This window comes from Dermacentor silvarum, unplaced genomic scaffold (genome assembly GCF_013339745.2).
Source record: "Dermacentor silvarum isolate Dsil-2018 unplaced genomic scaffold, BIME_Dsil_1.4 Seq1004, whole genome shotgun sequence".
Classification (NCBI taxonomy): Eukaryota; Metazoa; Arthropoda; class Arachnida; order Ixodida; family Ixodidae; genus Dermacentor; species Dermacentor silvarum.
In genome coordinates, this window is record NW_023605437.1 from 34,610 (window position 1) to 44,808 (window position 10,199).

Consider the following 10,199-nt stretch of genomic DNA (forward strand, 5'->3'; position numbering starts at 1 on the left):
CGCCTTTGCCTCCTTCTATAGCCTGTATTTTTTCTCGGTCAGAGGCTGACCTCTTCAGAGCGATCAATATGTTAGGCAACATGGTGAACTAGTTTTAGCCCACTGTACGGTTTCCACATACTTTCATATATTGCGTTCCGCAATTGTGTTCGCAGGATAGGAAGCAAAGTTAGCGCGCACATACACGTAGAGGGGCACATCTAAATCAAAGAATGGGGCAACGCTCACTGAGGGAGTCAATGCCCCAGTGATCAAAGCGGACGGGTGCCATCCGCGTCTGCTGCACCTGGGGCCCTCGGTTGAAAGCTTAATGATGTTCGAGTGCAAAGCCCCGGGACAAAGAAACCCGATTGGAGCTGTTCGGCAATGCAAGCCAGCACCACTTAACATTGGAGTCATCGGCATTACATGAATATGCTTAGTCGGTTATGTTTAGACAGCACAACGCTTTGATCTTTTTTGAAGCTGCATGCCCAGCAAACTAACCTAATGCGCCAATCATATTCTATAGTGTTCCTTTGATGGCCAGCGTGGGTATAGGAATTTTTTTTACTGAGCTCACTCTTAAAAACAACGTTACATTCTGTGGTCCAGTGTGATGGACGTATTGTGAAACCCTTCAGCGATATTGTAAGAGACGCTCGGGCGGAGCAGTTGCCGGCCTTGATCGCCAGGCTAAACCCACCTGGTGCTACAATTCACCACCACCACAGTTCAGCATGCACCGTTTGGAAAGCCCATGTCATTTTGATGGCTAAAAACGGTCAGCAAGTTGTTCTTTGCAGGATTACAATTAAGTTACAGTATTACAACTGTAACTTCCCATGGCACTCACGAATAGCGCTACATTAAACGGCGATCACAGGCTTCGACTGTCGCATTTCATTTCGTGAGTACTATACATACTCGTATTTTATGGTCATGTTTTTTTATGGCATTGATTCTGCCAGTAGACGAAATAGAAGTAAATCAGTATCCTTCTGACAGGGTTATTGCACTTCGTACACTAAAGGCCCTCAACCGAGCAGAGTCAGGGATTTTGTGCTTCTTTCCCTTGCAGAAGGAAGATGTGCATTTCACTTCGTTTGTCCTGTTTCGACTGGAAATCAGTGCAGGCATTGTAACAATCAGCTCCATGCAGTGCAGCCATCCCAGGAAAATCAGGCCCGTATCGTGTTCTAAGATTGCATCCGGTCTCGCCGGAGCGGCTGCGTGGCCGCTTGCATTGGCGCGTGTGATGCCGCTGGTTGCGTTTTCAGAATAGAAATTGGACCTCGCCATTCCGGAAACCCCTAACATAATGGGCTTCTTCGATTTAGGAGTCCCGGACGGCCCCAGACGCCAGCATGGCATTCGTTTTTGTTTACGGGGACTCTTCGGAAGCTCCGACCACTGGCCCGATAGGTGCACGCTGTTCGTCTCTCTCGTCCCGTACTGGCCATGGACCAACACCTCGTAGATCTGTGCACGGTCAGGACCCGCCAGAATGCAGCTACTAGAAAATGACAACAAAATTAACTATGCATGCAGACATATCCAGGCAAACACCGGGAATGTCTAATGTTCTTTTAGCGGCTCTTGCTGGCTTTCTCAAGTTCGCTCTCGGCGCGTTTGCGTGCCATTTGAGACTCGCCATGTACACCGAACATGTCAACAGCAGCACGCCTTGCCCACTGCGTACCCATCTTAGTTAGCCAAATAAGTATGGTCTGCTACGCTGAAAGCGGTCGTTCGCTTCAGCTCTGCGAGTAGGATGGTGAAATTTCAAACTCAGCAGTGAATGCATCACTCGTGCTCTTCCACAATCGAAAGAACTTGAGGCATTCTTCATCCGTGTTGTTAAATAACAGTGTTTTTTTTTTTACATGCAACGGTTATCGGTGCCGGTTCTTTCTTGAAAGGATTTCTGAAGTCAAGGCAGCAACGAAGAAATCAATAGAAGGTATGCACTGACGTCACCAAGGCTGTACCGTACTGCGAGCAAACCTCTGCTCTATCTCGATTGGCTGGACAACGGAAGGTGTGTATAGAACAACACAATGGTGTTTGTGATGCCACACGAATATTAACCATTGGCAGGTCATCTTCTTCGGACTGCACATCCGAAGCGTCACCGCAGCCATCGCACGCCAGAATGTCGGTGGCAAGGGCATCGAGAGCACTGAAATCTTGCTCTGTCGCAGCCCATGGATAAACTAGCGGACAACAGATAGGATGAAGCAATGCAAGTGTTCGATGTATACACGCGTCAGACGGCCTGGGACCACTCGGGACACTTTACCTATACATCTACGACGTCACAACCAGCGATGGACTTTCCTCAAGTGCGTCGCCAACAAACTACGAAAGAACTTGTAAGTCGAAGGAGCAAAACAGTTTCACTGTCACACTAGCATGGAGAAAACGAAAAGTTGTGACCGACAATGAAACTACTGATTTCACAGCTGTTGACATAGGATATATAACGAAGCGCGGAACTGTCCGCAGAGATAAATCGCGCATTGTTCTTTTTTTTTCTTTTGTTTAGGGGGGGGGGGGTAACATAGTCGTTGTTAATGCGCGTCACGGGGTAAATCGACTGGCCTTCACGTGCGCATCGAGAAAGCTTTATAAACTTCGCGCATACAGCCCCCTCATGCGCTCTACACTTGCCCCTTTCTGGATGATCGGGCTACAGGGAGAGGGGATGCAGAAACAAACTCGTTGATAGTTACGTCCACCGTGCGGTCATCTCTAAACCCTGCCAGTGCGATAGTGTGTATTGTCAGAAATGGGACGGGCAAGATCATGGTTCCTTATTGTGATTTGTGTTCGCAGACTGCGGGTCCTTGAAGCCATCGCGTTTTCTTAGAATGACAACAGTTATCGTATAAACAATCGTCAACCTTGCACGATTTGGGAGCAAAATCTTTTTAAGGGCTTAGTTTTGTCTGCTCTCATACGTCTTCGCAAATTTGTGCACTCTTCGTCATTAACCGTCGGCTAAGCAAGTGTAAGCTATCGTTGTAATAAACATGGCTCCCCCCCCCCCCCCCCCCCCACGAAACGGTGCAAAGTGCTTTTCGCCTTGGCGAAAAGCGCGAGTTCGGGTGCACGCGCTACCTAACGTCGCAATTTTTGTAGCACGTGCAACTACATTGAAATATGCACAACAGAACTTCCGCTATTACCGTTTTCCGTGTTCACATGTTCATAAACACGGTGGTTTATTTTAAATGCGCAGCATTTATTGGAACATTTGCTACTTGGACAGCATCTATCTATCTATCTATCTATCTATCTATCTATCTATCTATCCATCTATCTATCTATCTAGCCACCTACGTCTTTGTGCTCTCATGGTCGTCTCGTTAACTTGGTATGTGCCAAAATTGGCTCACTATGACAAGAGCATATGACGAACATAAATGATGTCATGACATGCGCGTCATGTAGGTCATGAAACAGCCACCTACGTCTTGGTGCTCTAATGGTCGTTCAGTTAAATTGGTAGGTCCCAAAATTGGCATAGTATGACAACAGCATATGACGAACATAAGTGGTAGGTCATGACATAAATGTCATGACATGCATGTCATATAGGTCATGACAATGACCCAGCAAAAAAGACTAACACTCAAATTGCAATTAAATGGGTTAGAATGTGGCTACTAAGTAAAGGAAACACTAAAGGATGCTGGTAGAAGTCAGTCATGAGCATGACTCAGCAAAAATGACAATGACTGAGCGAAAAAAGATTAACACTCATAAGCCACTGAAATGGGTTCTGACATGGGTACTAAGTGAAATAATCACTAAAGGATGATGGTAAAAGTCATAGTCATAACCATGACTGAGCAAAAATGACAATGACTCAGTGAAAAAAAATTAACACTCAAGTACCACTGAAATTGGTTTGGACGTGGGCACTTAGTGAAGTAAACACTAAAGGATTGTGGTAGAAGTCATAGTCATGACCATGACTCAGCAAAAATGAGAATGACTCAACGAAAACGATTAACACTCAAAAACCAATGGAGTGGGTTCGGATGTGGTACTACGTGAAGGGAAAGACTATAGAGGGTGATAATCAATGTCATAGTGATGAGCATGACTAAGACCTTAACGTCTCTTAGGTGTACCTAAAGGGACTCCTGAGGACTCGTGACATTAATTTCATGACATGCGTGTCATGTAGGTCATGAAAGAGCTGTCTACGTCTTGGTACTCTCATAGTCGTTTTGCTGACTTGGTAGGCTTCCCGCACACTGCTTCGTATAACATCGATTCCCGCAGGCCGTGGGATCTGCCGGCTTTTCTCATACTGAATTAGGTGTTTACCTCACGGTGGATATTGTAGAACACATGACTGCCATGGGAAGCACACTTGGCGCTCGTTATCGGCGCTACATTTTGTTGGACTGCCCAAACCAAAAAGCACAGCAGAAGCTCGTCTTGATGTTCCCGCACCGAAAAACGTTTTCCGCATCGGACAGTCTCTGAAGACCGCACACACGTTAATATATTCTCTTCCCCTACCTTTCCACTCTGGGGCGAAAAAAAATAATGAAGCGCTAACGCCACGAACAGCAAAAGAAAGCTCGAAACCTCAAGAAAAAGGAGCGGCAGAAGAAGGAAAGGAAGCTGTCTTTTATTCCACAGGCAGCCCTCATAACTAAGCGCAGTAACGCCGCCTCGCCGAGGTTGTCTAGTCAATGGGGTCTAGTCTAACTACAATTCATTAGTTGACGTTTTGAAGGCATTCAAAGTATTCTAATTTACTTAGTGCTTTCCAGTATAGATCACATTGATGCGAATATTTAGTAGGATGCTTAAAGTAAAAGGAACATATGCCAGTATTTAACTCACTGGCAAACATTAGTTTAAATGCAATAACATAAGCAAAATTCAAAGGTGCTTTTTGGTGTAATCTAATCTAACTGTTCGCAGAATAAACAAATATGTTCATCTGCATACAAGAGCATTGTACTAGGAGTGTGAATGCTTAACTCAATGGTTGAATATTACGAGCACCTCATTTCTAAGTAACAAGCGACTACATAATAATACAGACGAAGGCGCTTAAAAACGGATGTTTTTACCCGCACACCGATGCATTGGCCATCAACATTGGGGATCGCACACTGTCCATCCATTATCCATAATCCCTATCGAACTCAGTCTCGTAAAGATTTGGATGCGGGACGTGTCTAGTGGATTCAAAATGACATTGTTATACGGCTGCCGAGCGATTTTGAATTCTCCGTCTACAGCCGCTGTGCCGGTGACCAGCTTAGAGCAGGATGGATTTCCCACTTCCCAGATCTCATGGTATCACTGAAAGAAATCTAATGAAAATCGGACCTAGTGCTACGACTCGGAAACGGCGAAGAAAATGTGAGCGTACCTGCTTACGAAACTATTACACAACACTGTGCTGGCATACAGTATTCGTTCCTAAAAAAGTCACTAGCTTTATGCGGCTAATTTCATGAGTTTTTCCGCAAAACATTACATTAAAAACATTGACCGCAGACGGCGATTCATAGACTTCCGCCCCTAAGTTTACTCTGGAAAGGCTGGAGAGCAGTTATTAAGAAATGATTAAGCAGCTTCATTATGTAGGTGTTACATTTCTTGCTCCCACGTGATTTAGATGTCTGAATATACATGGGGAGTACAAGATTCATGCCGTTCCATACGGTCTTTATAATGGGCTCATTTTGTACAGCGTAGCTTTCTGCGCGAACCATACCAGGCTTTACCAACCGAGGCTACGGTTTGTTGCTACTATCCTGCAGAGTAGCTTATGTTAAAAAATAATGAATTCGGTGCACGATGGTGAAATCGAACTTCGCTCCCTCAGCACGGCAGCCCGCTGCTTTAATCATTACGACACAATCGCATGTATACTAATATCGTGCAAACACTAAATAGTAGCTCGTCGAGATGATCGCCAGGTTGAGAGATGCCAGCGATGCAGGAATGAAGTGGTCAAATTCTTAGCAGTTAAGTAACCGCGTCACGAAACCATCGTTTCACTTAGATTCCAAGGTATGCGCTAGGTATGCATTATTTTTTCTTCTTTCATCTTACACTTTCTGAAGTCATTCTTTCTTTTCTTTTTGCGCAGACCTTACACAAATTGAGTACGCATGCCTTAATAAAATGATCTATTCCTTCGTTACACGACACTGCGTCGAATTGAGAAAAAACCGAGCTCGCAAGAAAACCGTCATCTCGATGCAAGGAATCCCCAACCAATTTATCTCTTGGCATCTTTTCCTCTTTTTTCTTTTTTTAAACAACCTCATATCCCTAAGGTAAGGGTTCAGTTGCAAGCATGATTTGCGGCGGAGAAGTTGTTTTCACTCAAGTCCGTCGACAGTACCGTAACACCGTGGAATATACAGGCCACTAAAGGCAATTTATTTCATAGTCTCTACCACGGATAATACGGGAGCTAAATTCATTACGTGTGGAATATTGCCTCCTGGTAATCTTTTGCCTTTGCTCACGACATACAAGGTAGATAAGACGGCTCCTATACTGATACTGCATGCCTTTATGTTACTGCTTATGGAGCACTTGCCTTTTCGCGTGTCTTAAAATAAAACTCAGCTCAACGGCGCTCAGTATTCTATCAATGATTCATGGTAGCCATCTAAATATTCTTTTTCAGAGGCTGCTGTAAAAAGAAAATTCTCAAGCAAATGAAGGCCGTGTAACGTCGCTCTTCTTCGATGTTGAAAAAGCAGTTTATAGAGAGCGACTTCTTTTAAATCCTTCCAGGAATTGCGCAAGAGGCACAAAGGCGGATCGATCCGGCTCGCTCAAGGGGATAAGGATTTTTCCTTTCGCAAAAAGCAATGGAACGTGAGGGGTGCTCAATTTCAAGATAGTGAGCCTGGACCTGAGGAACGGGATCATTCGCTACACGGTCGAGCACTCGCTTCAGAGCCCACGGCAGACAGGTTGCCATGGGAGAGCTAAAAGCGCAACATTTTCGAGCAATCGATAACCTTTTAGGAAGCACGATTCATGGTCACGGACTACATCCATTGGCCGAGCGGGATTTTAAATATTCGCAGGTAAACAAGAAAGAAAGAAAGAAAGAAAGAAAGAAAGAAAGAAAGAAAGAAAGAAAGAAAGAAAGAAAGAAAGAAAGAAAGAAAGAAAGAAAGAAAGAAAGAAAGGAGATGGGCACATACGGGTAACACTATCCAACTTTTTGCGGTGACACAGAATGCGTAGTACTTGGAAAACACACCGGCAGAATTTCCGTACGTAAACAGCGAGCACCCGGGGCCATCTGCGAGCTGGAGGCAGCCGCGGCTTATAGCGCAGGGCGCCATCTTTCCAGAATATCTAATCATAAAGGTGGCAAACCACAAATTAGACAGAAGAAATGGATTTCGCATACCCAGCTATTCGCCTGTAGAAGCCTCAGCGCCAATAATAAGAAGAAAAAAACGCACGACAGTCGACCTATGGGATTCAGTAAGAGCCGTCGAACAACAGGGTGCAGGAAAAAGGTATTTGCGAAGCACAGCTTGTTGTGCAATTTGGAGGAGGCTGTGGGCGCTTTCGAACCTCACCGCTGCCATACTTTATTTTACGAACTTATGTACTTATTTCCTGCGTGCAAGTGCAATTTATTAATAACTTTGCATGGCATATTCAGGGTTTCAATAATACGGAGAGCAGTAAAATCTTGGCCGTAGTATATACAGTCATTCGTTCATGATGCTGGCGACCGCTATTGATTTCTGGCCTGATGCCAATTTCGTCATCCCGTAGAAACGGCCAAAAGGAATAGCAACAGGGGATCAGAAGAAACGCGATAACCGTACACCTGGGCCGGTATTTTGTAACGATGCCTTTAAAGTAATAATGCCTTTTCGCGCTTATCGCGCTTTGTCAGTGGTCAGAGCGACGGTCCGCTCGCGTTATCAACGTTGATAACGCGAGCGGACCGTCGCTCTGACCATTGACAAAGCGCGATAAGCGCGAAAAGGCATTATTACTTTAAAGGCATCGCTACAAAATACCGGCCCTGGCAGCATCTATTCACACTTACGCATCACGCGCCGTTACGGATAAAATAAAAAAATTTAGATATTATACGTACCTTTATATGATAATGAAAGATTCGCGGGTCTCGTATGTACGCAGGCTTCCTCCTATCGGTGTTCAGCCCATTGTGGCGTTCTAACGACATATGCTTCACGCATATGACACTTGAGACGTTTCAGTTGAGTCGAATAATAGAAACGGTATTTGTAAGCTTGCGTTCTAAGAACAAGAAAGGCTTTACAAGGAGACAGGATGTAGCGCGGTTGACTTCAGGGCTATAGTTCATAATGAATTGTGAACATTGCACAGAGCAGAAAAACTCCACAGAAAGAAGTGTCTGTCCTGTCGGCCTTGCCTCTCTTTTTTGCCTGCAATGTTTCTGCTCAGCGCAATGTCGACAACGGGGTAGGAGGCTGCGTTAGATATCGTGGGACATTTTCCATCTCGCAAACACAATTCAGAGTGTAGTGAGCTAGTTTGTGGATTGTTATGAGCTCTGTGGCGCCGTAACCATTGTTGAAAATCGCACTTTCTTTGTTACCGCCGTTAGAGTAGAGGAAAGCATGGCTGAGGGTAACGCCGATAACGCGCTCCCGCCTAAGGCCACGCGGTCGAGTCCGGTTCCCAATTTCGCGGTTGACTGGGGCGGAGAAGTTTCCACCATGGAGTAGTTGGTAGTGTGAGCATCATAGCTGTATCTTTATACATCGCCTACGTTTTCTGACAATAATTTGGCTTAAGCTGTTGTAGCAGCACACGCTACACCACACAGTGTGCATGGTTTCTTTAAACAGCTGTTGACTGTTAACCAGCTGTGACTCCCACATGTACCAGCATCGTCTTTTACAGCTCTACAAATCACAAATTGAACACGGCATTTCGTTCTTATCTGAAGTCGCTAACCTCCACACCAATATTCTTCACTACCTTACAAGGCACCACGAGTATTGGTCTGTGCCTCATCATCATCATCATCATCATCATCATCATCCCATATTTATGTCCACTGCAGGACGAAGGCCTCTCCCGGCGATCTGCAATTACCCCTGTCTTGCGCTAGCGTATTCCAACTTGCGCCTGCGAATTTCCTAACATCATCATCCCACCTGACTTTCTGCCGTCCTCGACTGGGCTTCCCTTCTCTTGGTATCCATTCTGTAACCCTAATGGTGCACCGGTTATCCATCCTACGCATTACATGGCCTGCCTGCAGCTCCATTTCTTCCGCTTAATGTCAACTAGAATATCGGCTATCCCCGTTTGTTCTCTGATCCACACCGCTCTCTTCCTGTCTCTTAACGTTACTCCTAAGATTTTTTGTTCCATCGCTCTTTGTGCGTTCCTTAACTTGTTCTCGAGCTTCTTTGTTAACCTCCAAGTTTCTGCCTCATATGTTAGCACCGGTAGAATGAAATGAAAGTCGTACTAACTACTGCTTTCAAACCCTAAGCTATACATTGCCTTCTCTGCTTAACAAGTTGGCTTTTCTCACACCTCGATACGCCAACTTTCCTTTAACTCTTCGAAACTTATTTAGATAATGTGCGCATTTTCAGCGCTACTTATATTTTGTGACTGCATGCAGCTTGCTTTGAATGTATCCGGAAATATATTGTATTTGTAGTATTGTCCATTTTATTGTGCACCGGTGTTTTTCCAGTTTTGAGTCTTTTATGCTACTTCATTAGCCTGTGATATATTTCTGTTTCCGTGCATACCGCAGTACCGATGTATACGGGGGGAAATGAGCTTTGTCAAGCCGCGACTGAGCGGCTTTTTTTACCTTCTCCTCGGCCATGTATTTATGTATGCATGTCTGGAATAAATACTCAGACTCATACTCAGACTAATTTAGAAACAAAGAACAACTTAGCAGCAATTACTGAGCGTGGTAAGCAACCTTTGCGCGACGTTTATTTCGGTTCAGTTTTACAGTGCACTGAACGAGAAGGCATCTAAGCAGGGAACTCGCCTAATTGTGCACTGAACGCGCAGAGTGAACAAGCGCAAGAAACATTTTCTAATTGCATAGGCTGATCAAATATCACCTTACGTCTATCGATCCATCTCGTGGGCTCCTTCTTAAGTTCCTTCTCAGCTGGTATTTCTTCCGTGTTTAGGTGGCATATGAAACACTGCTTGTG